The 12,852-nt window shown below is 46.5% G+C and overlaps 1 protein-coding gene across 1 annotated transcript in view; it reads right to left on the reverse strand.

The window, feature by feature from the left end:
- Positions 1–12,852, reverse strand: part of LOC126209891 (serine/arginine repetitive matrix protein 2) — a 690,162-nt gene that overhangs the window by 523,149 nt on the left and 154,161 nt on the right. Inside the window, exon 2 of the mRNA XM_049939014.1 lies at positions 11,989–12,029. The gene's annotated coding sequence lies outside the window, so the exon portion shown is untranslated. The remainder of the gene's footprint in view (positions 1–11,988; positions 12,030–12,852) is intronic.

Consider the following 12,852-nt stretch of genomic DNA (forward strand, 5'->3'; position numbering starts at 1 on the left):
TCGACGCGGCGCCGGATCTCGGAAACTGCGTGCTAAAGTGCTCTGCCATCCCGGAGGGCACGAAATGGGATACAATGCACAGAGAACAAGGGCAGTTCTCTCACACTTCTCTGGGGCACCCCCGATGATGCCTTTGTCCCCGAAGGACACTCGCTGTCCAGGGCTACGTACCGGATTCTGTTACTTGAAATATCTTCTAGCCACTCACAACCCGACAACCTGTTTCGTGTGTTCGGAGTTTTATCAACAGGCTGCAGGGCAGTACCACGTCTGGTATGCCATCACTCCTCCCCATGCCGACCAAATATACTGGCGGCGGAAATTTATTCCATCACCAGGATTCGAACTATCTTATCTCCAATCCCAGCGCCTCCACACAATCCTACGTCAGCATCACTGGCGACGCAGACGACTACCCAGTCGGTAAGTATGAGTGAAATACTGCCCATTACAGTGCACGTGACACGACAGCTGTAATGCAGCTCGTAATACAGGAGTTTTACTGCCTCGTTAAAGCACTGTGAGATACGATATTCCGAGCAAGATTACGTATTACGGTATCCGGACATCCGTGTTACGGCAATACTGCCAGCTATTCGTTTCTGGAAGCTACCATACGAGGCATAAATTCCAAGACTGGTTTTTGCAGCTCTCCATGCTAGTTTATGGTGTGCCATTGTCCTCAGCACTTCATAACTACTGCCGCCTACAACCATTTGGATCTGCTCGCTGTGAGCCCTTTGCCTCACTCTGAAATATGTGTGGCAATATATGTAGCCTACATGTGTCCAAACGTTTATTACAGTAACGTATAAAATTCGAAATAAATAGGTCGAGTATTTTTTGAAATTTTTGGTGAGAATGTTTCTCATTTAATTACAATGAGCTGCTTACAGGCGTTGACATACGTCAACGGGGACAGATGAAAATGTGTGCCCCGACCGGGACCCGAACCCGGGATCTGCTGCTTACATGGCAGACGCTCTATCCATCTGAGCCACCGAGGACACAGAGGATAGCGCGACTGCAGGGATGTATCTCTGGCACGCCTCCCGCGAAACCCACATTCTCAACGTATTGTCCCGCACTACATTCGTAGTGCCCCCGCCCATTATACTCATTACTCGCGGCGCGTTGACGATTCCTGTAAGAGTTCGGGCACTGTTTGTGCAATCGCACAGAAGAAGAGGATGGTCAAGTGGCCGGTGAGCCTTAACTATATATATATATATATACTAAGATGGTATCTGTTCTTTCGGACATTTCCGAAAGAACAGATACCATCGGTGACCATGCAGCTCGTTAGAATTACAATGAAATGAACACCCTGAGCTGCTTACAGGCCTTAGTATATATATAGTTAAGGCTCACTGGCCACTTGACCATCTTCTTCTTCTGTGCGAATGCACAAACAGCGCCCGAACTCTTACGGGAATCGGCAACGCGCCGCGAGTAATGAGTATAATGGGCGGGGGCACTACGAATGTAGTGCGGGACAATACGTTGAGAATGTGGGTTTCGCGGGAGGCGTGCCAGAGATAAATCCCTGCAGTCGCGCTATCGTCTCTGTCCTCGGTGGCTCAAATGAATAGAGCGTCTGCCATGTAAGCAGCAGATCCCGGGTTCGGGTCCCGGTCGGGGCACACATTTTCGGACATGTCCGAAAGAACAGATACCATCTAAGTATATATGTTTCTATTTTATACACTCCTGGAAATGGAAAAAAGAACACATTGACACCGGTGTGTCAGACCCACCATACTTGCTCCGGACACTGCGAGAGGGCTGTACAAGCAATGATCATACGCACGGCACAGCGGACACACCAGGAACCGCGGTGTTGGCCGTCGAATGGCGCTAGCTGCGCAGCATTTGTGCACCGCCGCCGTCAGTGTCAGCCAGTTTGCCGTGGCATACGGAGCTCCATCGCAGTCTTTAACACTGGTAGCATGCCGCGACAGCGTGGACGTGAACCGTATGTGCAGTTGACGGACTTTGAGCGAGGGCGTATAGTGGGCATGCGGGAGGCCGGGTGGACGTACCGCCGAATTGCTCAACACGTGGGGCGTGAGGTCTCCACAGTACATCGATGTTGTCGCCAGTGGTCGGCGGAAGGTGCACGTGCCCGTCGACCTGGGACCGGACCGCAGCGACGCACGGATGCACGCCAAGACCGTAGGATCCTACGCAGTGCCGTAGGGGACCGCACCGCCACTTCCCAGCAAATTAGGGACACTGTTGCTCCTGGGGTATCGGCGAGGACCATTCGCAACCGTCTCCATGAAGCTGGGCTACGGTCCCGCACACCGTTAGGCCGTCTTCCGCTCACGCCCCAACATCGTGCAGCCCGCCTCCAGTAGTGTCGCGACAGGCGTGAATGGAGGGACGAATGGAGACGTGTCGTCTTCAGCGATGAGAGTCGCTTCTGCCTTCGTGCCAATGATGGTCGTATGCGTGTTTGGCGCCGTGCAGGTGAGCGCCACAATCAGGACTGCATACGACCGAGGCACACAGGGCCAACACCCGGCATCATGGTGTGGGGAGCGATCTCCTACACTGGCCGTACACCACTGGTGATCGTCGAGGGGACACTGAATAGTGCACGGCACATCCAAACCGTCATCGATCGTTCTACCATTCCTAGACCGGCAAGGGAACTTGCTGTTCCAACAGGACAATGCACGTCCGCATGTATCCCGTGCCACCCAACGTGCTCTAGAAGGTGTAAGTCAACTACCCTGGCCAGCAAGATCTCCGGATCTGTCCCCCATTGAGCATGTTTGGGACTGGATGAAGCGTCGTCTCACGCGGTCTGCACTGGCACTGGCACGAACGCTGGTCCAACTGAAGCGCCAGGTGGAAATGGCATGGCAAGCCGTTCCACAGGACTACATCCAGCATCTCTACGATCGTCTCCATGGGAGAATAGCAGCCTCCATTGCTGCGAAAGGTCGATATACAGTGTACTAGTGCCGACATTGTGCATGCTCTGTTGCCTGTGTCTATGTGCCTGTGGTTCTGTCAGTGTGATCATGTGATGTATCTGACCCCAGGAATGTGTCAATAAAGTTTCCCCTTCCTGGGACAATGAATTCACGGTGTTCTTATTTCAATTTCCAGCAGTGTATATTACACACATACCCAGTGGTGATCACGAGATTGTACCGTCTCGAGCCGGCCGCTGTGGCCGAGCTGTTCTAGATGCTTCAGTCCGGAACCCCGCTGCTGCTACTGTCGCAGGTCGAATCCTGCCTCGGGCATGGATGTGTGTGATGTCCTTAGGTTAGTTAGGTTTAGGTAGTTCTAAGTCTAGGGGATTGATGACCTCAGCAGTTAATTCCCATAGTGCTCAAAGCCATTTGAATCATTTGTACCGTCGCAAGAAGATCGGGCTCCGGATGGTCACGTAGCGCTACCGAGAGGGAAGACCACGGTGCTGGGGTTATGGGTGGCGCATTGTGCTGCATATGCAGCTGCTGCCTGAGCAGCGAGTCAGCTCAGGCTATCCTTATGACGGGACGCCCGTCCTCAGTCAGCAGAAGGCTTCAGTACATTTGGGACGCCATGAAGCCACCACACAGGGTCCACTCAAGATTACACTGCATAAAATGTCGTCTCATGATCTGCATCGTACTGCTAAGTCACTCGTAGACATGCATACATCTCACGTTGTTACCTCGCTGACTTCTACCAGGATGCGAAAGACACAAGTCCACTCATGTCAGTGATATCAGCCGTTGAGTCTATTACCATCAAGAGTGACACAGTCTTGCAAGAACGTATTTACGAGGGTCACTCCAAAAGAAATGCACACTATTTTTTTTAAATCCATCTTTTATTCTAAATGTTTGAAAGTTTTACAGTGTGTAGATACATCCTTTAGGAACAATATTTTCATTTCTCCACATAATTTCCATCCCTCTCAACTGCCTTACGCCATCTTGGAACCAGAGCCTGTATACCTGCACACTAAAATTCTGAACCAACCTGTCGGAGCCACTGTTTGGCAGCGTGCACAAGGGAGTCTCCATCTTCAAACGTTGCTCCACGAAGAGAGTCTTTCAGTTTCCCAAAGAGATAATAGTCACATGGAGCCAGGTCAGGACTGTAAGGCGGGTGTTTCAGTGTTGTCCATCCGAGTTTTGTGATCGCTCCCATGGTTTTTTGACTAACATGTGGCCGTGCATTGTCGTGCAACAGCAAAACACCCTGCTTTTGCGGATGTGGTCGAACACGACTCAGTCGAGCTTGAAGTTTCTTCTGTGTCGTCACATCTGCATCAGAATTTATGGTGGTTCCATTTGGCATTATGTCCACAAGCAAGAATCCTTCGGAATCGAAAAAAAAAACTTTTCCAGCAGAAGCTGTGGTTTTGAATTTTTTTTTTTGTGAATTTCCATAACGCCAATCCATTGATTGCCTCTTCGTCTCTGGTGAAAAATGATGGACCCATGTTTCATCACCTGTCACAATTCTTCCAAGAAATTCGCCCGCATCTCGTGGTCGTGCGGTAGCGTTCTCGCTTCCCACGCCCGGGTTCCCGGGTTCGATTTCCGGCGGGGTCAGGGATTTTCTCTGCCTCGTGATGGCTGGGTGTTGTGTGCTGTCCTTAGGTTAGTTAGGTTTAAGTAGTTCTAAGTTCTAGGGGACTTATGACCACAGCAGTTGAGTCCCATAGTGCTCAGAGCCATTTGAACCAAGAAATTCATCTCCACCATTCTCGTACTGTTCCAAAAGTTCGCTGCATGCCGTTTTTCTTGTTTCTTTGTGAGCCACTGTCAACATCCTGTGAACGCACCTGACACAAACCTTTTTTAACGCCAACACTTTCAGTATTCTGCGAACACTTCCTTCCCCTATCCCAACGTAGCGTGACAATTCGTTCGCTGTGATGCGTCTGTCAGCAGTCACCAATTCGTTATCTCTCTGCACATTGTCTGGAGTGTGTGCAATACGAGGCCTGCCGCTGCGAGGACAAACCTCAATATTGCCGTGCCCGCTTTCATCAAGTAACCTGCTTGCCCACCGACTAAATGTACTGCGGTCGACAGCAGCATCTCCATACACCTTTTTCAACCTCTTGTGGATGTTTCCCACTGTCTCGTTTTCACAGCACAGGAATTCTATGACAGCACGTTGCTTCTGACGAACGTCAAGTGTAGCAGCCACCTTGAAGACATGCTGTGACGGCGCCACTCACGGGAACAGGTTGAACTAAGTTTTAAAACAAGCGGGAAGGATGTATCTACACACTGTAAAACTTTCACACATGCAGAATGAAAAGTATGTTTTTACAAAAATAGTGTACATTTCTTTTGGAATAGCCCTCATACTTGTAAGCTGTTTCTTGCCACAATATGACATCAAATCTTATTGGTATGTTAATGTTAAGGGACTAAAAATCTGTTGTCCATACTATTCTTCTCCTACTGTTATTCTTAGTATGTTTCTTACGTCTTTGTACGCTATCTGACCAAAAGTATCCGGACACCCGTATGGAATTCGGAACTGACCATTAGATAACACGAGAAGCGGACCCACCAGTATAAAAGCAGGCATGGAGTTCTGTGTCGTCAGTAGAGAAGCGTAACAGCACAACGGGTCGGTCAGGAGAGCCCAGCGACTAGGCATTGGAAGTCACCTGAAAAAACAGAACCCTTCTAAAGCTGACCAAGTCAAGTGCTGGTGATGTGACTGGGAAGTGGAAAGGCAAAGGAACAACGACAGCTAAACCAAAACCAGGCAGACCACGTGTAGTGGCGGACAGGGACCGTCGAGCATTGGGGACGTGTTTGTAAAAACTGGCATTAAATCGGGATAAGGAATGACTCGTCATTTCCAGCAGCCCAGCTGGTACAGTGACTGTGTACAGAGAATCCTGCAGCTCCTCGAACGCCAGATAGTTCTGTAGTCACTGCTGAGCTACGATTGAGGTGACGTCAGTGGACAATGGATGATTCGAAACCATTGCTTTGGAATGATGAACCACGTTATACCTTGCGAAATCCCACGGCACGGTTTGGGTTTGGCGAATGAATGGAATTCGTCACGTGCCACGGCGTGTAGTCCTAACACTGAAGTACGGGGAAGGACGTGGCGTTACGGTGTGGTTTCTTAGGGGTGCTTTAAGAAAAAGCTAAATGCGAAATAATATGAACAGATTTTGCAGCACTGTCTAGTGCGTACAGTAGAGGAACAGTTCGAAGACGATGTCTGTTTTGTCAGAATGACAACGTACCCTGTCAAAAAGCACAATTGGTGCGGCAGGAACATTCCTGAAACGGACTAGTATGTCCAGAGTAATAGTACACTTTTCTACATCTACATCTACACCGGTACTCTACAATTCACATTTAAGTGCCTAGCATGAGTTCATCGAACCACCTTCACAATTCTCTATCGTTTCAATCTCATATAGCGCGCGGAAAGAACGAACATTTATATCTTTCCGTACGAGCTCTGATTCCCTTATTTTATCATGTTGGTCGTTTCTCCCTATGTAGGTCGGCGTCAACAAAATATTTTCGCATTCGGAGGAGAAAGTTGGTAATTGGAATTTCTTCAGAAGATTCTGCCGCAACGAAAAACGCCTTTGTTTGAAGGATGTCCATCCCAAATCCTGTATCATTTCAGTGACACTCTCTCCCATATTTCATGATAATGCAGAAGTGCTGCCTTTCTTTGAACTTTTTCGATGTACTCCGTCAGTCCAATCTGGTAAGGATCCCACACCGCGCAGCAGTATACTAAAAAAGGACGGACAAGTGTAGTGTAGGCAGTCTCCTTAGTATAACTGTCACATTTTCTAAGTGTCCTGACAATAAAACGCAGTCTTTGGTTAGCCTTCCCCACAACATTTTCTGTGTGTTATTTCTCATTTAAGTTGTTTGTAATTGTAATTCCTAGGTATTTAGTTGAATTTACGGCCTTTAGATTTGACTGATTTATGGTGTAAGTGAAGTTCAACGGATTCCTTTTAGCATTCAAGTGGATGACCTCACACTTTTAGTTATTTAGGGTCTACTGCCAATTTTCGCATCATACAGACATCTTTCCTAAATCGTTTTGCAACTTGTTTTGATCTTCTGATGACTTTACTAGTCGATAAACGACTGCGTCATCTGCAAACAACCTAAGACAGCTGTTCAGATTGTTTCCCAAATGGTTTATATAGATAAGGAACAGCGAGGGGCTATAATACTACCTTGGGGAACGTCAAAATAACTTCTGTTTTACTCGAATACTTTCCGTCAGTTACTACGAACTGTGACCTCTCTGACAGGAAATCACGAATCCAGTCACAAAACCGAGACAATATTCCGTAATCACGCAATTTCACTACGAGCCGCTTGTGTGGTACAGTCTCAGAAGCCTTCCAGAGGTCCAGAAATACGGGATCCATTTGAAATCCCTCGTCAATAGCACTCAACACTTCGGGGATGACGCAGAACATCAACTCGTTTCAGACTCCAGCATCGAATATCACCGCCTTCTCTCGTTTCCACAGACACTCAGATTCGTCATTGAAAGTGTCCGGAGCAGAGTTCAAGCCTTCATAAGGGCGACGACGTGTGGACGCATCCCACACTAACGTCGAATGGTGGGTTTCCGGGTACTTTGAATAAGATAATGCAGTGGGCTGACAGTGACGCATAAGCTAACAATGCAACAGACCATTAAAAATGGTCACAGGCAAAAGTGGAAGCTGACGTCACTAATAATAAGTAGTCGATTTAGTGGAGTATCTAACTCTGCTGAGACTTGTGCAATTTTATAGTCGATTTAGTGGAGTATTTTAACTCTGCTGAGACGCGCAATTTTACAGTCCGTGCCTTTCCATTGTATCTCAGCCTTAATTGATTACAATATCAATTAAACAGCAAGATTAGATTTAAACACCTTGTAGACAGATAACACGTAAAATGATCATTGAAGTTTTATTCCAAACGAACCTTACTTTGTTATTTGGATTTGCAGAGAACTTTAAACTGTATTCCTCTTAATTTGCTTAGCGAAGTTTGTGTCGGGCCATCGTCCATTAGGCCCACACCCTGCCGATAAACCCAACACGTAAACACTGATTCCAGGGGAGGGGTTGCCAGCAGAACGGCTCAACTTCTTCACTTCGAGGCTGTCACACCCTACCAGGTGCACCTAGGACAAGAGCTTTAAAGCTTATGGCAAGTCCTGTCACAAAGCGCCAGACATTTGGTGCATTTTGATCACTTTGCTGCAAATAATACTAAATTCACGAACGCATTGTTTCGCGGCGATGAGTATTGATAACATTCTCTCGATCTTTCAGCTACGTCGCGTGGTTTAAAATCCACGAGCTTTCAGCCGAGTGCTCCTCGGTCACAGTCAGCTGGTGACAGTTGCCGCTGCCCTCCTTGTAGAGCGGCGCTGCCCGACGCCCACGAAGAAGACAGGCACGTCACACTGCAGGTCTTACGAGTGCCAGCAGCCGTCCCCAGAGGGGAGCGAGTAACTGTTTCACACGAGTTTAATAATTACTGACTGCGTATTTAAATGGATGCAAGTTCTCGAGAGCACGCGACATAATTAAGATATTTAGTGGATGCCTTTTCAATTACGTAATGATTTCCCACGGGCCCTGCACGGAGCTGAGCGTTCGCGAAATGTGACGGACAAGCCGACTAGTGTGACGTCACAAGTTCGTTGCAGGGCCCGTGTATCTCGTTGTCCCCGAGCCAGCACCAGCCCAACGAGATATTCGGGCCGTGCACCACATCCCAAACGCTTCGATTTCCTTCTCTTCCTGTTTTCTTACCGTCTATGATTCACTGGCATACAGTGCTGTGGTCCAAAATTACATTCTCAGAAACTTCTTTCTCTCATTAAGATACTTGTTTGATATCCGTAGACCTCTCTTGGCCAGAAATGCCCTTTTTGCCAGTAATAGTCTGCTTTTGATGTCCTCCTTGCTTCCGTTCATCGTGCGTTAGTTCAAAATGGTTCAAATGGCTCTGAGCACTATGGGACTTAACATCTGAGGTCATCAGTGCCCTAGAACTTAGAACTACTTAATCCTAACTAACCTAAGGACATCACACACATCCATGCCCGAGGCAGGATTCTAACCTGCGACCGTAGCGGTCGCGCGGTTCCAGACTGAAGCGCCTAGAACCGCTCGGCCACTCCGGCAGGCGTGCGTTAGTTCGCTACCTAGGTAGCAAAATTCCTTAACACCGTCTACTTCACGATCGACAAACTAATTTTCATCTGACACAATCTCAATTCCCTTTCCCATTATTCTTGCCAGGAACCTTGGATGCGTGAGCTCTTAAGCTGATTGTGTGATAATTCTCACACTAGTCGGCTCTTGGTATCTTCGGAATTGTAAATGAGGTTTTTCCGAAAGTCTGATGGTCTGTCGCCAGTCTCATACACACTACGCAGCAACGTGAGTAGTCGTTTTGTTGACACTTTCCCCAATGATTTTGGAAATTCTGATGAAATGTTATCTAAACCTTCTGCCTTATTTCACCTTTATGTCCTCCGAAACTCTTAAATCCTGACTCCGCTACGTCATCCATACGCACTCCCGTTTCTTGCCGCGTGGGGCAGCCGCGCGGCCTGCGGGCGCCTTGTCACGCACGGTTCGTGCGGCTCCCCCTGTCGTAGGTTCGAGTCCTCCCTCGGGCATGGGTGTGTGTGTCGTCCTTAGCGTAAGTTAGTTTAAGTTAGGTTAAGTAGTGTGTAAGTGTAGGGACCGATGACCTCAGCAGTTTGATCTCATAGAATCTTACCACAAATTTCCAAATTTCCTGTTTCTTATCACGTCATCAGGCACGTCCTCTGCCTCGTAACGGCCTTCAGTATACTCTTTCCAACTATCTGCTCTCTCTCCTCTGCGTTTAGCAGTGGAATTCCCATTGCACTCTTTAATATTACCATCCTCGCTTTTGAATTCACCTACTTTTCTGTATGCTCATTCAGTCCTCCTGACAATCATTTCTTTTTGTGATTTCTTTCTGGAGCATAGTTCCCATGGTGACATGAGTTGGGCTTTTATAGGAACTTTATGGCCATATCCGCTTGCAGTTCGAGCGCCAGACTTTAATAAGAAACATTGAACAAAACAGGCCATACATTTGGACCAAGGGCTGAACTTCCTTACAAATGTCCCGCATTAATTCTCTTGTAACTACCTTAAACGTAAAACTTTTGTTAAACTTGTATGCTGAACAGCTGACGTGACGCCAAACTCAGAATAGCCGAAGTTGGTGCGAACGTTGTCGAAAATGTACTGCTGAAATATAGCGTGCTAACAAGACAGAAGGACGGAGAAAAAATGAGGCTTTGTTAGATAACGGTCACTTTTCCTTTAGAAAAGGTAAAGGCACCAGATGCAGAACTCACGTTCTCCTTAATATCGCAAGGAAAACTGAAGGAAAATGAAGACACCTTCACAGGGGTCATAAACACAGAAAAACATTCGACAAAGACAAAGCGCAATAAGGACGAAATTCTAAGAAAAATTGGTGTAAGCTACGTAACAGCAAGAATGGAAGATGGGTGACGAAGTGCTCGGATTAAAAAGGGTCTCAGGCAGAGATCGACTATTTGGCCCCTACTGTTCAATCTATACATCGAACAATGAGTCACAGAAATAAAAGAAAGATTCAAGGGTGTGATTAAAAATCAGGGTGAAGAATATCAACGATGAGATTCGCTGATGACTTAGCTACTCTCAGGGACTGAGAGGAGGAATTACTACAGGATACGTTTAGTGCAATGAGTAGTGTACAGAGCACAACACGTGAATTGCGAGTTAAGCGAAGAAAGACGAATGTAACGCAGAAATGAAATTATTCGTGAAATTAACATCCAAACTGCAGCCGAGCTGAAAGAATTCTGCTATCCTGGAACCAAGATGACAAATGACGAACAATGCAAGGAGGACATAAAAAACACATCATAACAGGCAAAGAGGGAATTCCTGACCAAGAGCAGTCTAGTAGTACAAACAGTGGCCTGCTTAAGAAGTTTTTGAGAACGTAGTTTTGGAAGACAGTACAGCACGATAGTGAATCATGGACTGTGGGAAAACCGCAAAAAAAAAAGATCGAAGCGTTTGAAATGTAGCGCTACAGAAGGATGTTGAAAATTAGGGTTACTGACGAGGAATGAGGAGGTACTCGGCAGAATTGGCAGAGAATTCAATTTAGTCGGTACTTGAGGCAGGTGATAAGGACTTTGGAATTATGCCTCAGAGTGAGTGATTTCCACATAAAATCGTTGCTGGTGTTCTGGGCGTAGGCGAAATAATGAGAGCCTCGAAGGACATTTGGATGCCTCCAATAAATACTAATTAATGGCGCTTATTTTTATTATCCGAGATAATTGCACCTCAACTGACGAGTCAGAAGTCGACCAATGCAAAGAACGCTGTATTCAGCCTGTAAGCGCTGGTCTTGAAGGGACAACACGAGACGAACTGAGTACTGCTTACACCGCCGAGACAGCACTGCACAAGTAAGTACGTACAGTACCCGGTCCAGACGGCGGCTCCCAGAAGGCTATCCGCCAGGGCAGTTTTATGTTGGCGACAGCACAGCCCACAGATAATGTGGAAAGGCAGATTTATTACCGACCACAGAGGCAGCTCGCAAACTCAATGAACCTTAGCAAAAAAAATGGTTCAAATGGCTCTGAGCACTATGGGACTCAACTGCTGAGGTAATTAGTCCCCTATAACTTAGAACTAGTTAAACCTAACTAACCTAAGGACATCACAAACATCCATGCCCGAGGCAGGATTCGAACCTGCGACCGTAGCGGCCTTGTGGTTCCAGACTGCAGCGCCTTTAACCGCACGGCCACTTCGGCCGGCGAACCTTAGCATTTCTAATATTAATATCAAGGATTCCAATAGAGATCCAAACTATTGTATTTCTATTTGTAATTCTCACTGCAACATGTGCAATATGAGCAGCCCTTACAGAATGAAATACGTATACTTACAGCAGACTTCAATCTTCGGTCGCTGCCAGACGATGTGCTACCTATTCAACAGAAGAAAAAAAAAAACACGTTATTTCAAATATTCCTGTCTCTCCTTTTAAAATGATAGTATTTTATTGAGCTTCAGTCACAGTTTTGTTAGAAATTAGCCGGATATACGTCCTCATCTCTTTTAAATAAGGACCAAACATGCATATCTCTTTCCAGAAAAATGTTTACAAGCCTTTTTTCTTGTGTTCAACAGTAATATCTCTAGTAAGAATACAGGCTATTTATAAACTAGTTATGCAAAAATAGCATTTAATTGTGAAACGGGTAAATAACTTACAGAAATGTTTGATACAGCACTGAATGCAGTAACCTTCAAGTTTCTTCCCACCTAACACCGTTAGTTACCGACGTTCTCACTAGATGGCATGTGTGAATGAGTTATTCCAGCAGCAGTCATTGAGTCATTTAATGGTGCAGAGCGTGCGCAGGGTTGTTAATGGTTTAACGAATCCAAATCCGGTATTACAGTTCAGAGACATTGCAGGATTACATATGGCAAACCAACATGTCAAAGACAAACTGTTATTAATATAGGTACAACGGTTTCACCGAACCTGATTGTGTATTACATAGGACACCGGATCAGTCACTGGAAGAACTCATTCACACGTGGCACCTTGAAGATGTACTATATTCAGTGCTGCGTCAAACATTTCTGTAAATTATTTACCCTTTTCACAATTGAAGGTACTCTTGTCCAACTAATTTATAAACACCATGTTTGTACTGTGCAGCAAGAACAGGAGAGCTCCTAATTGTAAACCCTGCGGAACCTAATTTTCCCCCACTAGCAAGACTTTGGAAATTGCATAT

This window comes from Schistocerca nitens, chromosome 10 (assembly GCF_023898315.1).
Source record: "Schistocerca nitens isolate TAMUIC-IGC-003100 chromosome 10, iqSchNite1.1, whole genome shotgun sequence".
NCBI lineage: Eukaryota > Metazoa > Arthropoda > Insecta > Orthoptera > Acrididae > Schistocerca > Schistocerca nitens.